Genomic DNA, 20,835 nt, shown 5'->3' on the forward strand with positions numbered 1-20,835 from the left:
GTCATCAATATAAAAGTTGAGAAAGCATGTCACAAAACAGGGGCGCTTAAAACCTTTAAAAACAGCCACCTTATTCTGTCTTTCCTTTTGGTTAAACACCATCAACATGACTGCATTTTACTTAACTGAGACAAAAGATGTGAAAGCTCCATTTACTAAGCGAGAGAATGATCTACTCTAAATCATTAGCAATTATAAAGAGTACACATATTTCATTATGAAAGACTGGCTATACATTTATTTTGTGACCCATCCATTGGTGAGAAATATTGTTTGCACATATTAGTGGTTGTATTGGACAAATGATTTATATTTAATATCTCATTTTCACTTCTCAGAAGCACTTTGGAAGTAAGTGTTTTGTTTATGCTGAGAACTGTGGATGGTTTGCACCTCCTATGACTGCTTCAGGCAGCTTCGCCAGGCTGAGCTAGCACAGGAACCATGTGCTACGTATGCTTGAAACACTCCAGGTTTCCTCCCTATGCAGACAATGAAAGCCATGGGAAATTCCCTCTCCTCTGTATCAACAGAAGTAGAGTGTAAAGCAGAACCCAGCTGTTATGGGCCGAACTGTGTCCCCCAAAATTCATATGTGGAAGCCCTAACGCCCAGGACCTGGAAATGTAACTGTATTTGGCGATAGGGTCTTTAAAGAGGTGATTAAGTTAAAATGAGGCCTTTAGGGTGAGCTCTGATCCAGACTTGTGTCCTTATGCGAAGATGAAATTTGGACACAAAAGGAGATACGAAGGATTTGCGAACACAGGGTGACAACCATGTGAGGACTCAGCCAAAAGGCTGAGTCTACAAGCCACAGAGAGGGGCCTCAGAGGAAATCAACCCTGCCGATACCTTGATCTTGGACTTGTAGCCTCCAGAGTGATAAGAAAGTTAATCTTTGTTGTGTAAGTCACCCAGTCTGTGGCACTTTATGGCCACCCTAGCAAATTAAGACATCAGCTTGCTTATCCACTGGGCACAGATAGATCTAGTGTTATGCTGATGATTCTCCAAACATGACAAGCCCTGGAGGTTTAATGTCAGCTTTGCCCCCATTCCAGTAAAGGAGAGCCATCTTCTGTGAGTAATGATTTCACCAAGAACTTTTCTTAAACTTTTGAGAGATGTCTGACCCATGTGATTATAGTAACTGACCAAGTCTTTAATTAATAATGCTAACAACAATCATTACCAGCATTTATTGGATGCTTATGATGTGTCAGGCTCCGTACTGCACACTCTGTGTGTTATCTGGTCATCATTATTTCAATCATATTAGGCTGATATCATTGTTAATCCAACTTTACAGAAAAAGAACTCTATCTTGCCCGTGGTTACATAACCAGGAAACCCAGCTTGGACCCGGGTAGCTTGTCTCTGGAGCTTATGGTTTTAATCTCTAAGCTATATTCACTGGTGATGTCAGTGGCCTTACAATGCAAGCATCTGAAAATGAAGTGATACCCTTATTTTTTCCTCCAAACAAGTGACTATGATGATAGAGGACCACATTCTCCTCTGAGCAGGGCCTGCTTTCTCTCTACTCTTCTATCTTGCCCACCTTCCAAAGTTTATCCACCTCCTGCAGGAAGCCTTCTGACCCTACCCTATCCGATATGGTTTGGCTGTCTCCCCACCCAAATCTCATCTTGAATTGTAACTCCCACAATTCCCATGTGTCGTGGGAGGAACCCGGTGGGAGGTCATTGAATCACGGGGGTAGGTCTTTCTCACACTGTTCTCATGATAGTGAATACGTCTCACAAGATCTGATGGTTTTAAAAATGAAAGCTGTGCAAGCTCTCTCTTTGCCTGCTGCCATCCACCTAAGATGTGACTTGCTCTTCTTGCCTTCCACCATGATTATGTGGTCACCCCAGCCATGTGGAACTGTAGGTCCATTAAACCTCTTTCTTTTGTAAATTGCCCAGTCTCAGGTAGTGTGAAAACATACTAATACACCATCCAAAGTGTTCCATCACTCCTACATTGCTTATTGATGAAACTCTTCATTTGGTACTTGGTATATGCTGACCTTATATTCTCATGTGCATTTGTCATGTCTTACCAACTTTTATTCAAGAAGTGTATGTCAGTATTATGTGACAGACATTCTAGGAGGTCACCTTCTGTAGCTTTCATTTGTTAGAAGGAGGTTGCCTCATAGAGGTCAGTGTGGGGTAATAATCTGGTTCATCGGACAATGACCATAGGAGATCACCTGAGGTTACCTGGACAAGGATCTGGGTGACTAGGGGCTCCCATCTTCCCCAGGAGAGCATAGGAGGTTGAACAGCCTGCAGACAGCCAGCCTCTAAACCCAGACTGCCAGGGCCCGAGTGGGTGAGCATGTCCCTCAAGGGCAAAGCTGCTGTCACTCTTGCTCTATATGGAGCAAGTTGTGTCAGATGAACAAATCAGTTTTCTCTCACATGCCAACTAGTATCAGTCACATAGAGGTTTGCACTGAGAAACTTATGGTCTGAGATGCAGGGAAAGGGTTATCCGGAATCACTTAGAAGCACTTTTTAAAAATAAGAGTGCTTAGGCCCCCCCACCCCAGACTGATTGAATTAGAAACTCCTGGAGGTGCTGCCCAGTTGGTTCTGGCATACAGACAGAGAGAGACAAGTGGAGAGAACCCCAGCCCTCATGGTGATCACACCTGGGGAGTGAATTAGTTGGTTCTGTGAAGTGATAGCCCCACAGTAGGTCATCAATATCAGTTCCCATCCACCTTCTTTTGTAGCCGCCCCCCCCACCCCGGTTATCTACTAGGCACATAATAGGGGCTGAGTAAATACTGTGGGTTAATGGACGTGTCAGCTCAAATAAGAGCAGAGCTTTGCCATGAAGGGCAAGCAGAACACCCTGGGGGAGGAGAGTGACCAACTTATCCTGATTTTAAAACTGAAAGTCCCAGGCAAATCAGAGTGGTTGGTCATCCTACTGGGAGAAGAAGTGAGGTTCCTGCAACATCTGTACCTCCTACCTAAAGCACTGAGATTCAAAACTGGAAGACCCTCAAACTCAGCTGCAAGGGCTGTCCACATTCCTAGCTGCCACTTGACTGTGACCTAGGACATCCACCCAAGGGGAAGGTAAGCTATCTCCAGCATTGAGAGGAATTAGGCATGTTAGCACCAGCTGAGATAGGTTAAAAAAAAAAAGGGAAAACCTGCCACCCAGACCTCAATATTAAATTTGACTTGTACTTCCAATCTGTGAAAGCTACTGCCTGATTATAGAGGTGTTGCATACATGGTTTTGTTTTGTTGTGTTTTGTCAATGAATTTATATTGGAGTCACCCAAGACTCCTCTGATGCCCTGCATGGGGACATGCCTTCAAGTGCCGTTTTACAGACATGATCAGCTCTTTTTATCCGTGGGTAAGAATTTCAAAAGACAATTTTGGCAGCTATAAAGGACGCTTCTGGGACAATTGGGAAAATTCGAATATACATATGGACAATTAGATGATATTCATTCAGGTGTGATCATGGTGGCATGGTTAGATAGAAAAATGTCCTTATTTTTTAGAGGTACATACTGAAATTGTTAGGGATGATATGTTGTCTGTAATTTACTTTATAATCAGAGAAGAAAACGTGAATATCAAGACAAAACCATAGTAACGGGATTTGTATGTAGAAGGTGGTTTCCCCAACTCCACATGGTGAAATATGATGAGATGATGAAAGTTGTTTTTTTTCTTTTCTTTTCTTTTTTTGATGGAATCTTGCTCTGTCGCCTGGCCGGAGTGCACTGACACAATCTCAGCTCACTGCAATTTCCACCTCCCGGGTTCAAGCAATTCCTGTGCCTCAGCCTCCCAAGTAGCTGGAACTATAGGCATGCACCACCACGCCTGGCTAATTTTTTGTATTTTAGTAGAGACAGGTTTTCACAATGTTGGCCAGGATGGTCTCGATCTCCTGACTTCATGATCTGCCCGCCTTGGCGTCCCCAAGTGCTGGGATTACAGGCATGAGCCACGGTGCCCGGTCAATGAAAGTTCTTAATGATGATATTGGTTAGTGTTCATCCCATTTACTATTAGGGCATAAGAAAATGGGTAATTCTTTTTATTTTATTTTACTTTAAGTTCCAGGATACATGTGCAGAACGTGCAGGTTTGTTACGTAGGTATACGTGTGCCATGGTGGTTTGCTGCACCTGTTAACCCATCATCTAGGCTCCCTCCCCATCCCCCCCATACCCCACAACAGGTCCCATGTGTGTTGTTCCCCTTAAAAATGGATGATTCTTAATTTTCCTAATCTCTCATTGAAAATAATGGTTTTAATGCTAAAGTCTGCAATTTTTTGAAGCCCGCAGATTTCTAAGGCCTGGCCTGCTGCAAGAAGTGCATTTGAGTGAGCACTGGTTGGGGAGCTAGAGGGAGCTGGGCCCCCATGCTATTGTTATGGCTGTGGGACCTTAAGCAGGTGGCAGAACTTCATGGAAACTCAGGCTCCCTCCTTGCAAAGCTGTGATGGATGCAGAGCTGACTTGGGACAGGTTAGATAATCAATGAATGGAAGATTCTCTTGCGGGGATGCAGAAAGGGAAAGGAAATGTAATTTTTTTTTTCAATGTAGAGCAAACAAAGAGACCTGACTACCAAGTTTAGTACCAACCTTCCACGCCTGTGGGATAGATGTATTAACACACTGAATTAATGGTTATTGGAACCCAAAGCTGTCCCAGGAAATATGCATCACAGGAAGTAGCCCTGTGACATTTACATTATAAAAATTATTTCTTGAAGTAAAATCAACATAGGCAGATTTCTATTATTAGTTAGCCCAACCTGTATTTCTATACAAAGGAAATTAAACTTAATATAAGTTGAACTCATGTTTTCCCATTTCCAACCTTAAGTATAACGAAAATTACTCCATTTATAGAACAGATACTATGGGCCAAACACATCACTAGATGCTATTAATTTTCATCTTCAGCACAACCTAATGAAGTGGATGTTACTACCCAATTATGCCCCATTTAGCAAAAGTAATGACTATCAGATAGGTGAAATCTCATGCCCAAAAGCCATAACTGAAAGACAACAGTGCCAGCACAGTGATGAGAGAGGCACCATGACCTTGCCATCCCACCGACTGTTCCCCTTCTGGCCCTGCTACCTACAAGCCATAGACTGTTCTGGGTCTCAGTTGTCTTCCTTGGTAACATAAGAATGATGATGGGAATGAGCCCATGGGATCCTGAGGATTAAATGAGCTAATGTATTCATCCATGCAAAGCATTTAGAACAGCTTCTGGCATGTGGTCAGTGTTCCGGGAGATGAGGCTAACAGATTTAACAAGTAAAATCTGGCCAGCAGACCCTTTATGTTGCCTTCATAGTGAATAAACTAGGCTAGTGGCTCCTGTCATCATTCACCCATGGGTACAAAAATACCGTTAGATAGAAGGATTAAGTGCTAGTGTTCGACAGCACAATAGGGTGACTATGATTAACAATAGTTTATCGTATATTTCAAAATATCTAGAAGAGAAGATTTGGAATGTTCCCAACACACACAAAAATGATACATGTTTGAGGTGATGGATATCATGATTACCCTGAGTTCATCATTACACATTGTATGCATGTTTCAAAATATGTACCCCATAAATGTGTACAATTATTATGTAGCAATAAAAAGAGAGGGCTGGAAAAATTCAAGTCTTATTCCTCTTGTTATGCTGTTCAGGAGGGCTGAGGCTGGCCTGTTCCTGGGCTTCCGGCCCCAAAGGTCATTGTCCAGCCACAGCACCCGCTCTGGTTGGCTTCATCACTGGCTTTCTCTGCATATTAGAGTGATTCAGACCTGCCATGCTTTACTGGCTATACTTCAAAAACGCTGTCTCTGCCCTGACTCTAAGGTTGTCAAATCCTTAAAGCTTGTTAGGACAGGGCTTCAAAACTCTTGCTTGGGGTTCGTGGTGTTTAGTGATACAGTGAGCAAGCTGCCTCACATGTAAAGAGGAAATTTCTGTGGCTGAGAATATCTTGAAAGACAGAGTTTAGCCAGGAACTCTTGAGGATAAACAAGCTTTGATATATTACATTGTGTGCACATAAATGAACATCGGTCCCTTTTCAGATACATTCCAGTCATACCATGATGGATGAACTTAGGTTGGCCTAGGGTTGGTGCACTTCTTAAAATGTTTCTGTATTTGTGCACAGCACAAGGGTTCCAAGCTGAATTGGAATATAGGATGTGAGGGAAGTGGTGCATTGCATTGTCACAAAACAGAGGAAATGATTCAAAGAAACAAAAAGAGGAGTATTTCAAAAGTAAAAAGGGGAATTTCTTCCAGCCACAGATATAAATTAAAGAAACAGTTCATTCAGTCACTTGCCTATTCATTCAACAAATGCTCATGGAATTCTTGTGTTGTGTGTCAGGCTCTGTGCAAGGTGTGGAGATAGTTTAATGAGCAGCACTTGGTTCCTGCACTCAGGACTCCCACTCTGGAGAGTGAAGGCATCCATCACTGATTATGTTTGGCCTTGGGTACCTCCTCTGTGTGCTAGACCTGCTTTCAGCCCTGAGGGGATGGAATCAGGGCCTAATCTTTTGCCACCCTCAAGGCTGGTAATTGTGCCTTCCTTGGAGTTGATGAGATGGTTTGAGACCTTCCTCAGAGTAGAGACAAGACTATCACCCCCTTATACCCCAACTCCTGCTGCTTTGAAGTGCTCCTACCCAGCTCCTCCTTGCTGAAAAACATTCTGGGGAATTGCAAGACAGGCCACCCCTGACAATTCATATTCTCCTTCCTCCTGTCCTTCCTTCCCTCTAAAGAAATGAATTACATATTCCATAAGCATATATAATTAAAGAAAATTAAATCTAATGTATCCTTAGCCCATCATGTTCATGTTTATATACTCTCTGTGCTTATTACTGGCTATTAATACTCTTATTGATCTTAGCTTATACCAGGAATTTGAGGATGGAGATTTTAGTTGCTGTTGTAATTGACATAAACATCCTTCTGCCTACCTATTGGATGACTAAAATCCAATCAAGTGATTAGCATTTACTGTGAACCTACTACGTGCCCTGCACTCAGTACTATGAACGACAAGGAAGAAAGATAGGCACGTTGTCCTGACCCATTAGCCACATGCCCAGCCAGTAACCCCAGGCTGAGGATGAGCTAGCACTCAATTAGAACAAGCCCAGAGCATTCACCTCCCTTTCTGCCCCAACTCAATCCTCTTGGGCCCTCTCACCCTCCACTCTCTGAAGAATCCCCGATCCAAAGCAGAACATTTTGACACAGCTGTGTTGACATAGCCATTTTGCTTTGAGTTATGTTTTGTGACAGAGTTGCAATGTGTATTACCAAGAATTATGCACAGCAAAAACTCCTGATCTTTTTCTCTCCCGTTTCCACCCCCACTTCCTCTGGGAGACATTTACTTTTCTGCATTGTCTAAACTGCTTTTGAGGTACTGTCTTCTATTTAGTGGTGTTTTCTTCAAAATCTATTAGAATGGAATTAGTCTTTATGGGTATGTTCCTGACTTCCAAAAAGTCATTATAAAGTAGGTTAATGCTATTAAATAGAACTTACGTATACTGCTGGGTACTGAAAGAATGATTACAAGTGTATTTGAAGCTTCCCTCTGCAATTTGGGGAGGAGAGTAAGTGCTTCTTTTTAGGAGACTGAAAGGCAAATGGCACCATGGAGATAGGAGAATGGGGAAGGCCAGCTTCTTTTGGTGGGTCACAGGGGTAGATCGAGATGGTCTGGATTTGGGGAACTTCGGATTTTGTAGGAGTTGCAGAAACGTCTGGCACTCACTGACATGTGGCCTTGACCGAGTCCCTCAACTTCTCAGAGCCTCAGTTTTCTTATCTGTAAAATGGGCATGACAGTGCCTACTGAAACAAGGTGACATAGGAGAGAATAGAGAATAAGGTCTTCGAAGCTTTATGGTAATAGCCTGAAAAGAAGTTGGACTGAACTTGGCTTAGTCTCACCTCACCTGGGTTAGCACTGTCCCACCTCAGTGTCATTTGAGGCTGGATAATTCAGAAATCCAACATGCTTCATGTAGAAATATTGTCTGGGTCTCTCACTGAGACCATTGGATCAGTCCACACCCCTGTAGGTGAGGCTGAGGTCCCCACTGTCAGTCACCTTAAGGGAGGTTGGTCTGGAAATTGAAGACTCAGAAGAGCAGCCTTTGATGGGGATGAAAAGAGGGAAATGAAAACTACCACCTTTATCCTCTCCATCAACCCAAGGTCTCCTGCACATATCCAGGAACTTCCAAGTGGCCAGGTCACCAGCGAATTCCCTGGAGAGGCAGTCTGGGTTGCTCTAATTCCCTTTCTTTTCTCAAATCCTTCAGTGATGTCTCTTGCCTGGTTTAACTGAGGAGTGTAACTGTGAGGGACAACAGGAAACAATTTTCCACAATGACTATTCCCACTATGCTTCATAGAGCCCTCTTTCCTGGCTTTGTAAAGACGTCCTAAATGTCAGACACTTTCATTGAAGTCACTTCATCTGGGTAATCAGATGTGGTCCTGCCCATTTTTGAAGGTCAGGCTCAGACGTAGGTGAAAAACTGCTCCAAGTCCAGCCAGGTCTTGGAAGAGGAGCCTCCTCCTCCTCCAAGGGAAGGAGCCACAGATTACTTCTTTATGCACAGGCCCTCCTCCTGGCCCTAGGGTTGATTGGGGAGGAGAGCTGGGCGAGGGGCTGGAGGACAGATATCTCTCTGGTGACTGCCCTGCTGTGGTCACTCTCTCCTGGGAAGCATCTCTGGTACTTTAGCTTATTTTCTAGGCCCCACTAGAGGGTCTCAGTTCCTAGCTGCTCTCCCAAGCCCAGGTCCTTCCTATGTGACTTGGCCTCATCTTCTCCCAGCTGCTGGTGGCTACACACCCACTCTCCTCTGAGGTTGGAGTGGGGGTGCCTGCAAGTCTGCAGTGACCAGTCACGCCCATCTCTCAGAAACCAGGACTTCAATGGAGCAGCCACTGTCCCCTACACTGGGCTGGATATCAGTTTACCCCCTTCTCCCCCACACTGGGCTGGACATCAACTCCTCCCCCACCCCCCCACACACACTGGGCTGGACATCAGCTCATCCACCTCCCCTATACACACTGTGTTGGACATCAGCTCACCCCCCTCCCCCACACACACACTGGGCTGGACATCAGCTCATTCCCATCCCCTGCACACACACTGGGCTGGACATCAGCTCACCCCCCTCCCCCACACACACTGGATGGACATCAGCTCACCCCCCTCCGCCACACACACTGGATGGACATCAGCTCACCCCCCTCCCCCACACACACTGGGCTGGACATCAGCTCACCCCCCTCCACCATACACACTGGGCTGGACATCAGCTCATCCCCCTCCCCCACACACTGGGCTGGACATCAGCTCACCCCCGCCCCCAACACACACACACTGGGCTCGACATCAGCTCATCTCTTCCCAGCATAGCTCCTCTGCAAGTGGTGGGGAGAAGTTCAGCAGCCCAGGGGCTGAGTGGGAAATGGAGCATTAGTTTTCCCTTCTCATAGGCAGTCACAGCCTCGATCCCCTTAGTGCTTCTAATCAGAGGAGCAGCAGGAAGCCAAGCGAGGCCCTCCTTATCCTTTCCACAAAGCAGGGGAAACTGCATCCCCTTGCTCCTGGCATCCTTGGAGACAGAGGGCATGCTGCTGAAAAGCCACCTCCCCGGAAGCTCCAAAGGGAGATGAACTGCTCACAGCTCACTAATTCTGCTGTTTGTTGTTTTTATTTATTTATTTTTTTACTGAGGTGTAACTCACATTCCATAAAATTCATGGTTTTTAAGTGTACAATTCAGTGGGTTTTAGCACATTCACCAGGTTGTGCAACTATCACCACCATTTGATTTCAGAACATTTTCATCACCACAGAAAGAAACCCCAAAGCCATTAACACTCACTTCCCATCTCCTGATCTCTCCAGGCCTTGGCGATCACTAATCTACTTTCTGTCTCTAAGGGTTTGCCTATTCTGGACATTTCATACTAATGGAATCCTAGAATATGTGGCCTTTGGTGTCCAGTGTGTTTCACTTAGCTTAATATACTTGAGGTTCATCCACACTGGAGCACCTCATTCCTTTTTATGGCTAAATAATATTCCCTTGTGTGGATAGACCACAGTTTATTTACTCATTCATTAATTGATGGATATTTGAGTTTATATTTCAAACTTAGATCGTAGGCCACTTTGAAACCTTTATTAGGAAAAACTCTGGATCTTCACACAGCCATTTTATTGGCTAAAGTTACAACCGAGGTTGTTTTATGGTAGGCAGATGAAAGAGTGGAGGAGGTGTGGGCAGAGCAGGTCCCTTTCCTCTGTTGGGTCTGTGCAGTGCCAGCAGAGGCTGCCCTTCATGAAAGCAACTGAGACAGCAGAGCCAAGGCCCTAGAGCAGTTACGGGCAGCAGAAAGTGTTTAGTGTGGGAGCACAATAGAGGCTGGAACAAGTGATGTGTGAATAAGCCAGCCCTCTGGGCAGGGGAAAAGCCCTGCTTTGCAGCATTTGCTCATTTCCACGGTATAAATATTCCCATTGTGGCCAATTTCAAGCTACAAACTAGGTGATGCTGAACACAAACTTGGGAGAAATATGCACCATGGGGTTGGTACAACAAGTTCCAGGACACCACTGGGCTGGAACTCAGCTTCCTACACATGCCTGAGAAAGCAGCTCCCTGGGGACCGCTGGGAAGCAGCTGGAGACTCTCAGAGGGGGTCAGTTTCCAGCAATAGGGCACCTAGCATCATGCCCAATATGTGCTTCCCTCCCCGATCTTGTTCCAAAATACCAGTCACCTCTTTTTTTGTTTGTTTGTTTGTTTGTTTTCTGAAATGGAGTTTCATTCTTGTTGCCTAGGCTGGAGTGCAAAGGCATGATCTCAGTTCACTGCAACCTCCACCTCCTGGGTTCAAGTGCTTCTCCTACCTCAGCCTCCCAAGTAGCTGGGATTACAGGCACCTGCCACGATGCCCAGCTAATTTTTTGTATTTTTATTAGGGATGAGGTTTCACCATGTTGGCCAGGCTGGTCTTGAACTCCTGACCTCAGGTGATCCCCCACCTTGGCCTCCCAAAGTGCTGGGATTACAAGCACCAGTCACCTCTTTGAATTAGGCAGCAAAACCAGAGCATTCCTGGGCAACTAGCATTTGGTTACTCTAATGCTTCCTCATCATGTGGGGTCACGTAAAAAGCCCTTCTACTCACTGCAAGTCCCTGACTGTCCTACCAATGGAGGAATGTGGATTGATGGAGTGTTTGGTCACAGCTGAAATACAACCCTCTTGGAGCTTCTTTGGAAAATATGTAATAAGGGAAATGATAGATCAATATTAAATAAAGAATATTGTGTAATAGTTCACAATACTATGATAATAGTTCATAGAAATATAAAATGACAAGTGTTGAAATTGGAAAAAGTCCAATTCTTAATGTCTATACCTGTACAGTCCAGTATGGCAGCCACTCACATGTGGCCGTTAAACATCTGAAATGTTATTAGAACACACCGAGAGGTGCTATAAAATACACACTGTCTCGAGTGTTTAGTAAATTAAAAAATGTAAAATCTCTCTTTAGTAAGTTTTATAATGATTACATTTTGAAATATAATAGTTTGGTATATTGGATGAAATAAACCTAAATCATTTAAATCAGTTTCACTTGCTTTTTACTTTTTAAATTTTGTTTAAAAGTTTACATTTTAAATTGCATGTGTGACTTGCATTTTGTTTCTATTAGATAGCACAATACTAGATACTATTGGACACCCCTTAATCAATTTAAACAACAGGAGCTACATTTTACTATATGTCCAACACCAAATGAAATTATGTATGTATATAATTTTATTTAATCCGTTCAACTTTTTGATAGGACTCATTATCCCTGTGTTGTAAAGGAGAAAACTGAAGGTCAGAGAAGTTAAGTAACTTATCCACGTTCACACAGGGAGCCTTAATTCAAATCACTCTTTGGCTCAAAGTCTGTGCTGTGATGCTTTTTGCTAAAGCAAATGAAGGATTTCCTAATCTCTAATAGACATGTAGGTTAATGAGAAAGACAATTTGTTAGCAGTCTGTCTGTTTCGGTAACTCTATATTTTGATAGGATTTCAAATTTAGAGAAAAATTGTAAGAATAATACAAGGAACTCACAGGTACGTTGTCCAGACCCACCATCTATCTATAGGCTAGGGATAAAGAGAGAGAAAAAAGAGGATTTTTCCCCTCAAACCATTTGGGAGTAAGCTGCAGACATCAGGTCCATATACCCCTAAGTCCTGATGTGTGTGTGCTTCCTAAGAACAAGACATTCTCTTACTTAATCACAATCCAATGATCAAAATTAGGAATTTTAACGGTGATATAATACTATTTCTCAATGATAGTCCATATTCAGATTTCATCAATTGTCCCAGTAATGTCATTTTCAGCTACTTTCCCCACTTGGTTCAGAGTCTAGTCCAGGATAAGGCATTACATTTAGTTGTGATGTCTCCTTAATCTCCTTTAATCTAGAACAGTTCCTCAGCTTGGTGTGCTGCTTGACTCTGATATTTTTAAAGAATGCAGCCAATTATTTTGTAGAATGTTCGTTAGTATAGTTTATCCGGAATTCCCTTAGGATCAGAATCAGGTTTTGCACTTTCAGCAAGAATATTACAAAGTGTTCCTGTTCTCACTCAGCACATATTTGCTAGCTGCTTTTAAATATTGTTTATGAGACTTTAGCATAAAAATAAGAAATAAGTCTTTCAAAAACACTTCTAGGTTTGAAATTGATCCAAATATTCCTGTGCAAAACAAGTGTAAATCTTAGGTATAAAATATAGATATGATAAATACGGATTATAATAATTATCATATGGCTATATTTCCATATTTTCCTGACCCTGTATAGAAAACAATTTTTAATTCAGTCTAGCAATTTGAAAGACTAGAATGTACGAGTTGGTGATGGATAGGAAAAGAGAGTGAGTATAAGGTCATTTAACCACTAAAGATCATTTAATTTCAAGGCACCTGTTGTTTAGAGTAAAATAATTTCTTTGTTTTCCTTTCTCTTTCTTTTCACTTCAGTTCATATAAGTGCTTTGATTAGAGTCATCAAACTGCCATTGCCAGATCCACTGCCATGCTGCAAGATGATGGTGTTTGTTCAGAGTTAGCAGCAAACTCTTATAATCTCCTTTCATTCAAATGATGTTTTTATTGCAAGATGTAACACCAGCAACCTAAACTGTCTCTGACAGTCTCATATTTTTCTTGTTTAAGAAACAGCTGTCAAAAGGATCTGTGTGAGCTGAGCAACTGACAAATTACAGGAAAATTATATTTTTAATCAATCACTTGCCTAAAGTCATGGAAGCTAATATGTGATTTATAGTTATCCAGACATAACACCATTTAGAAACCTTTTCTTTCATCATAGGGCATCTAGTAATTTTTGTGGCTTCCTTTTTATCCTGTGGCCAAAAAAAGCATGTCTAAGACAAATGCACTTTAAAGATTTAGACTGAAAGGAAAAGGATAGAAAAAGATATACCATGCAAAATGTGAGCTTCACAAGCACGATGTGATGTGGCTATATCAATACCAGTCAAAATAAATTTCAAGGCAAGGAATATGAATAGAGATAAAGCACATTTAATAATGACAAAAGGGTCAATTCATCAGAATACATGACAATACAAGATGTATATGACCTTCAAAATATACAAAATGTATAGAGAAATTCAAAATCCACAAAGAAAAAAATGACAATGTTAAAGAGAGAAATAGAAGTAATTGGAGATTTTAACACCTCTTGTTCAATAATTGACAGAAAAAATAGGACAAAAAGATGGGTAAGGATATAGAAGATTTGACTATCAACAAACTTGAGCTGATTGGCATTTACCGAACAGTGGTAGAATACACATTCACTTTTTAAGAACACACAGAACATTCACTGAGAGGCCATATGCTAGGTTCTAAAATGTTGCAATAAATTTCAAAATATTGAAATCTTTAAAAGCTTATTTAGAGCCATAAAATTAAATTAGAAATCAATAACAATAAAGTATCTAGAAGTCTCCAAGGGCTTAAAAATTAAACTACACCCTTGTAAAAAAAATGCACAGGTCAAAGAGGAAATTATAAGCAATAAGAAAATATTTTGTACAGAAAAATGATTTTAAAACACATGTCAGAAATTCAGAGATTCTGCTAAAGCACTGACTTAAGAGAAATGTATACCTTTGAAACCACGTTTGCAAACTTATGATAGAAAGAAAAATCTGACATGGCTGATTGATTCCATCTCACTTCCAACCTCACAGGCTAGTTGCTTTTGCTAATTCCTGGGTATGGGCCAAGCTAACTTTGGGAGAAATTTGGTTTATATTTTAAATGATAATAGCCCTTCCCCAAAACTTGTAAAACTAATGAAAGGCCATCAGGTTAGGAGAATGAGAGGGGCTGGAATTCTGCTAAAATGTAAAGTAGGTACACAATTACAGCCATTTTTCCAGAGGTCACAAGATTTGCAACTTCCCCAATTACTCCTGCAGGTAACATTACTATTGTAGAACCCAAGATTGGCTTTTTGAAGTGTCTTTTCAGGGTTTTGCACTTCTAATAACCAGATGGCCCCATTTGGACCTGTGACTCAGCCGGTTCTATGGCCCCACCTAGAAGCTGACTCAGCTCATGAGGACCATATTTCATACCACCATCACTGCATCCCCAACCAATTAGCAGCACCCATACCCTAGCCCCCTGCCCACCAAACTATCTTTGAAAAACCCCTAACCTCCAAGCCTTCAGTGAGATTGATTTGAGTAATAACTTCCTCTCTTACCTGGTGTGACTAGTCTCATATTAATTAAACTCTTTCTTTATGGCAATGCCTTGAGTCTCCATGAATTGATTTTGTTTGTGCAGTGGGCAGGAAGAACGGATTGGGCAGTTACAGATTTAAATCTGAAATCATTGACTTGAAATATTTCTTCTTTCAAAATATGTTTTCACATTATGAAACTAGGAAAACAATAAGTTTAAGGGAAGAAAGAAAGATAAGCAGAAATCAAAGAAATAGAAAACAGAAAAATAATAGAGAAAATGATCAAGGACAATAGCTACTTTTGTGAATAAAATGGTAACATTGATAACCCCACAACAAGACTTCACTTGAGGATTGATCAGAGAATCTGAGCCAATATGAGGAATATAGAATATGGTAAGAATCTGACCTCATGCAATTGGGCTGTAAACCAAAAATAAAATTCTAAGCCTCTTAGCCAACTGATGGATGCTCCTCTTGGCCAAGGGCATTCCAAAGTAAACCTGAAAAACTAATGCAAGGATGGAAAGGAGTGGGGGTCAGACATGCCTCATTGTAACCTCGTCCCTGTGGAATTCAGGCACAACTGATAAGCATTAACATTAAAACAGAGATTCTAAGACTGAGAAAACAAACTTTGTAGCAATAAGATATCAAATTCCAGCCTGACTCTAGTATAGTATTGCATGACATGTAGCAGGCCCTGAAAGAAATCAGTCTTTTGTCCCAAAATATACTTATTTGATATATTTTGAAATGGTCTGGCAAATCTGTCTCTTGTGGGGAAAATTTACATTCTATAGAGACTCCCCTTTCCAGGTCTTTTTCTGATCCTGAAGAGGTTGGCTGAGAGTCCAGCACCTTTTAAGGGTCTGAATAGAAAACATTTGCCATCTATTGCCTCTAAGGGTGGCCACCTATGAGACTTCATCTACATAATAAGAACCCTGTTTTCCACAACCCTTTATCTTAACTCACACACTCCTTTCTATTGATTCTAGGTCTTCAGATAAGCGATTGCCAATCAGAAAATCTTTGAATCCACCTATGACCTGAAAGCCCTCCCACTTTGAGTTGCCTGCCTTTCCAAACTAACGAACACTTGACATGTATTGATTGATGTCTGTCTGTAACTTCTGTCCCTCTAAAATGTATAAAATCAAACTGTAAACCAACCACTCTGGGGACATGTTTTCAGGAGCTCCTGGGGCTATGTCACAAGCTTTGGTCACTCATATTTGGCTCAGAATAAACCTCCTTAAATATTTTACAGAGTTTGACTCCTTCGTTGACAGGGTAACTGGTTAAACGGTCTGTGAAACAAGTGCTTCGGTGTCCAAAGCCTACAGAGCCATCAGTCAGGAACAAAACCTGGACTAGAAGTGGGAGAAACCGGGGACAAACTGGAGCCTAGAGAACCCACTGGGATTCAGAGGCACAAGCTGGAACCTGCATGGGTCTTTCACTGCCTCTGAGTGTCCAACTACAACATCTCAAGTGGGCTGCTGGTGCTCTTGTTGTGCAGCTGCATAGGTGACTCAGCCAGGGTTGAGAAAAGCTAGAGGCAGAAGCCCAGAAATGAGGGAAGCTGTAGGCCTGGCTCTTGCCCCCACTTATATGATGAACCACCAGAGAACCAGCAATGTGCAGGAGCTCAGCCAGCCACACCTTCCCATACGTCCACTGCCTGCCACTTTATTCTGCTGTGAACCCCAAAAATCTGAAACAGGTCTCAGTTAATTTCGAAAGTTTGTTTTGCCAAGGTTGAGGACACATGCCCGTGACACAGCCTCAGGAGGTCCTGACAACATGTGCCCAAGGTGGTCAGAGCACAGTTTGGTTTTATACATTTTAGGGAGACATGAGACATCAGTCAACATACGTAAGATGAACATTGGTTCTGTCTGAAAAGGCAGGATAAGTCCAAGTGGAGAGGGGGTTTGTAGGCCATAGGTGGATAAGACAGAAATGGTTGCATTCTTTTGAGTTTCTGATTAGCCTCTCCAAAGGAGGCAATCAGGTATGTATTTATCTCAGTGAGCAGAGGGGTGACTTTGAATAGAATGGGAGGCAGGTCTGCCCTAAGCAGTTCCCAGCTTGACTTTTCCCTTCAACTTAGTGACTTGGGGTCCCCAAGATATTTTCCTTTCACACTGTCTTGCACATCTCATGTAAATTTCTCCTGGGGACAACCTGACTCAGAACCAAACAGAGAAGGGAATTCTGAGAAAGGTGGTTTTTGCTTTAGCATGTTGACACAATACCTATCCACACTGAGAAAACAAAGAAAATACAAATTACCAAAATCAGGATTGAAAGAGGTGATACCATTATAGATTTTATAAACACTTATAAAAAACAAGCCCTGGCTCATTCATTCCTCACCTTCAGAATTTCCTGGTTGTGTGTGCTCCTGGGAGAAAGAAAGTTTACATTAAAAAAGAAAAAGACATCCAATTACCTATCCTTCTTGTTTCCTTGCTGACTTAAATATATCTATGTATTAAAGCAAAAATTTAAACAATTGATCAATTAGAGTATTATGATGTACTCTGCTAAAGGATTCTTCAGGCAGCAGAACGTGGACATGTTTCATGGTAGATTATTATTTCACTGACAAGCTCAAGGGCAAGAACAATGAAATTTAAAATCATTAGCCTCTGCGCATTAAAGATTGGTGAGAAATGAGGATAACATTTCTGAAATGAAATTTAATATGCCCACAATACTTTCAAGCAGAATTAAACACAATCTTCAGACCCACTTATTGCTGGAAGTGAACATTCTTTGCACATGCTCCGGCTCCTTTGTTTCCTTACAATACAGGTTCTTTGCCTTTTGTAGTCAGGATTAAATGACATAACATCCCTCACTATGCAGAGCGTTGTGCAAATAGTGATCATGAGAAAGGAGCCTGTGAATTGGGTTTCTGCTTTATTTGCCCATACAAAGAGAACAGAGACTTCAAGAGTAACTTTCCCATTGTCTCATTATTTGTCATACAACTCAGCACACGCTGGAAGACAATCACAAGATGGGCACACAAAGGTTTGATCGAGGTCCTGTTACTCAAAGCTCCCCTTTGCCTCTATCTCTACTGCCAATGAGGAAATGTATGTGATCAATTAACTCACACTAGCATACAGAGGTGCCTTCTCAGATCAGAGTTTTTCTAGAAAGATACGTGGAGCCGGATATGGTGGTTCATGCCTGTAATCCCAGCACTTTGGGAGGCCGAGGTGGGTGGATCACAAGGTCAGGAGTTCAAGACCAGCCTGGCCAACATGGTGAAACCCAGTCTCCATTAAAAATATAAAAATTAGCCAGGCACAGTGGCAGGCACCTGTAATCCCAGTTACTTGGGAGGCTGAAGCAGGAGAATCATTTGAACCTGGGAGGCGGAGATTGCAGTGAGCCAAGATGGTGCTGAGATCATGCCACTGCACGTGCCAGGCTCTGCCTGGGCAACAGAGCAAGACTCTATCTCAAAAAAATAAAGACACCTGGAGAAATGAACTACAGTATGGATTTATAATGGTAGAATTTCAAGCACTGTTGGGGTTGAGTTAGAAGAGATTTGGCTACTGTGGGAGGAAGTTGTAGACTCTGCTTGAATCCTTTCTCCCTCTCTCTGCTTCCTTCACTGTTTCGGGGGAATCTAGAAAGTGCCAACTACCTCATGAGCAGGTGGGTTAACGCCTGCCTTGACTGGATGTTTGATCTCATTAGCCACCGGTTTCCTTTTTCATCATTTCCAACAGCGCCATTGTTTATGACCCCAGATAGACCTGGGATGCTAGTTACCAGCCCAATCATGTCCATTCTTACATTTCATGTCTTCTGTCAGAATTTATGATGTAGTATCCTTTGGAGATCACTAAAAACATCCCTAGAGGAAAGAGCTTCTGTGAAGCCACTGAGTCATAAAACTGTCACCCAGAGAGGGGTATTTCTCATGGCTCAGAAGCTGTCTGGAAGAGCAACTTGCGGGAAGGAAGAGTTAAATGAGACAGTCGGTTGCGCAAATACTTGAGTGAGAGAGCAGTGAGAGCGATTCAATGAGCTTTTTCTTCCTCTAAAATTAATTACAATTTTAAAGGCTGGCAGCTTGATTTTATATTGCAACTTTCTTCAATTAAATCTACATTTTTTTCTGTCTTACTTCATGTCATCTCACTAATTGGTTTCAGCATCTACTTGTGCCAATTGCTACCACCCAACTGTCTTTTCTTAAAAGAAGTTGTTTTACTAAAAGAAAATTTAAAATGTAAATGTATCCTATTTTATATTGCCTCTTCCTTTTCTGCCAGAAGAGAGGTGGAAATAACTGATCAGTGAAATCCTAAGAGGCCCAAACTGGAGTTACATTTTTGCAACGTGCAGGACAGTGCCATGAAGCTATCCTGTGTCTGGAAACCTGCGTTCATTCTCACCCAGTCAATGCATATTGAACACCCACTATATGCCAGGCCCTGGTCTAGATGCTTTGAGGTCTAAGCAGGATCAGTCAAGTGTCCATAAGAGCTTCCTCCAGCTTCCCAGACATGGCAGAATCAGTATTCACACTCAAAACTCTGTTTCTGGTGGCCTTTCCCCAAACCGTTAAAATCATGGCAATGTCAAGTGAACAGTTATTTCCTTATTTTCCTTCAAAAAATGCTAGTAGTGATTGTATTACCACCTCCTCCACTAACATCCGTTTTGAAAATAATGGCAATTCAGTAAAAAGCTTAGAAAGCAAAACAAAGCAAAATTATTCTGTTTTATTAAACAACATTAAAAGACTCGGTTCAAAACAGGGACGTGTTATGCTCAGTTGGCTCTGACAACCAAGTCAGCAGGGAACCCTCCAATTTCTTACCATCTGTGGGTGCTAGAAGGGCTTGCAAGCCTGCTGTGTGTAAAAGGTGGCAGTCAAAGAAGCCTCTTAAAACAAGAAAGGGATTTGAAATGGCTGTGTCCAACTGGTTGTCAATCTGGATTCCAGGGGCCCTAGACGTTCAAGGTGATGCCTCCAGACCACTAGGAGGAGCTGTTGAGGGTGGTCGGGGGACCAACAGACTACAACCTCCAGTTCCCCACCCCAACTTCAACCCAAAGGGTGTCCCTTTCACCTGTCTCACCTACCTGTGTCCCTTGGATCAATCCATAAAAGAAAAGAGCTCCACAGAAGAAAAGGGCTCTACAGCCTTAAAAATATGGAAACCCACTGGCCTATGACCTGCTCTAGCCTGCTAGAGGGCAATGCTGATGACATATTCTCTTTGGGACTCAAATAGTTTGAAACAGCAAACATTTTGATGAATGACGAAGTAAGAGCTGGGTTGGCCAACACTGTACTGTTACGGATGATGCTTGCTCCTCTCCTGCAGTTCTGCACACTTCCCCACCCAGCCTCAAGTGCCTGGGGAAGCCAAGCCAGCATAGCACAGCCCCCAGATACTTTAACATTCATACTTCAGACATTCAAGTCCGCATTTCCATGCAAGCCTGCATAATGCGAGGAAATTTAGCTTGCTTAAAAATAGATACTCCCAAGGCTGGGTAGTGCTCGGCCTTTTTTGCTGTAAACCAAGATGCAGCAGATGGAGCCCTTAACCATTAGTCTTTTTGTTCCTTCTTTTTCTCAGTTCATGAAACAGTAAAGGATGAATTCAGAGAAAAGTTAATAAGAATATGCATCTAATGAGTATTGCAAAATGTTCACTTTACAGTGATGGATAAAGCCATTTTGGAGTCAATCCTAAAAAGTCAAGACTCCTGGGTGTCAAGTCAGGATGAAGTGATGCACAGAACCTAGAGGGGAAGCAAGCCAGCCCCCCAGCAGATGCAAGGGTTTATGCAGAAATTTGAAAAAAGGCTGCCATTTATCAGGTATTTATCATGAGCCAGGACCTCTGTAAATAGCATCTCTAATTCTCAAAACAACC

At 42.3% G+C, this 20,835-nt stretch overlaps 1 long non-coding RNA gene across 2 annotated transcripts in view; it reads right to left on the reverse strand.

Moving 5' to 3' along the window:
- Positions 1–20,835, reverse strand: part of LOC104664202 — an 89,722-nt gene that overhangs the window by 21,614 nt on the left and 47,273 nt on the right. The window contains exons 1-3 of one of the 2 annotated variants that reach the window (XR_748222.1): positions 9,469–9,503; positions 8,020–8,218; positions 7,604–7,889 (exon numbers count right to left, since the gene is read on the reverse strand). The exons of the other annotated variant lie outside the window; for it this stretch is intronic. This is a non-coding gene — a long non-coding RNA (uncharacterized LOC104664202). Of the gene's footprint in view, positions 1–7,603; positions 7,890–8,019; positions 8,219–9,468; positions 9,504–20,835 lie in introns of those variants that run through there. 2 annotated transcript variants of the gene reach the window in all.

This window comes from Rhinopithecus roxellana, chromosome 11, assembly GCF_007565055.1.
Source record: "Rhinopithecus roxellana isolate Shanxi Qingling chromosome 11, ASM756505v1, whole genome shotgun sequence".
In the NCBI taxonomy this organism is placed as follows: Eukaryota; Metazoa; Chordata; class Mammalia; order Primates; family Cercopithecidae; genus Rhinopithecus; species Rhinopithecus roxellana.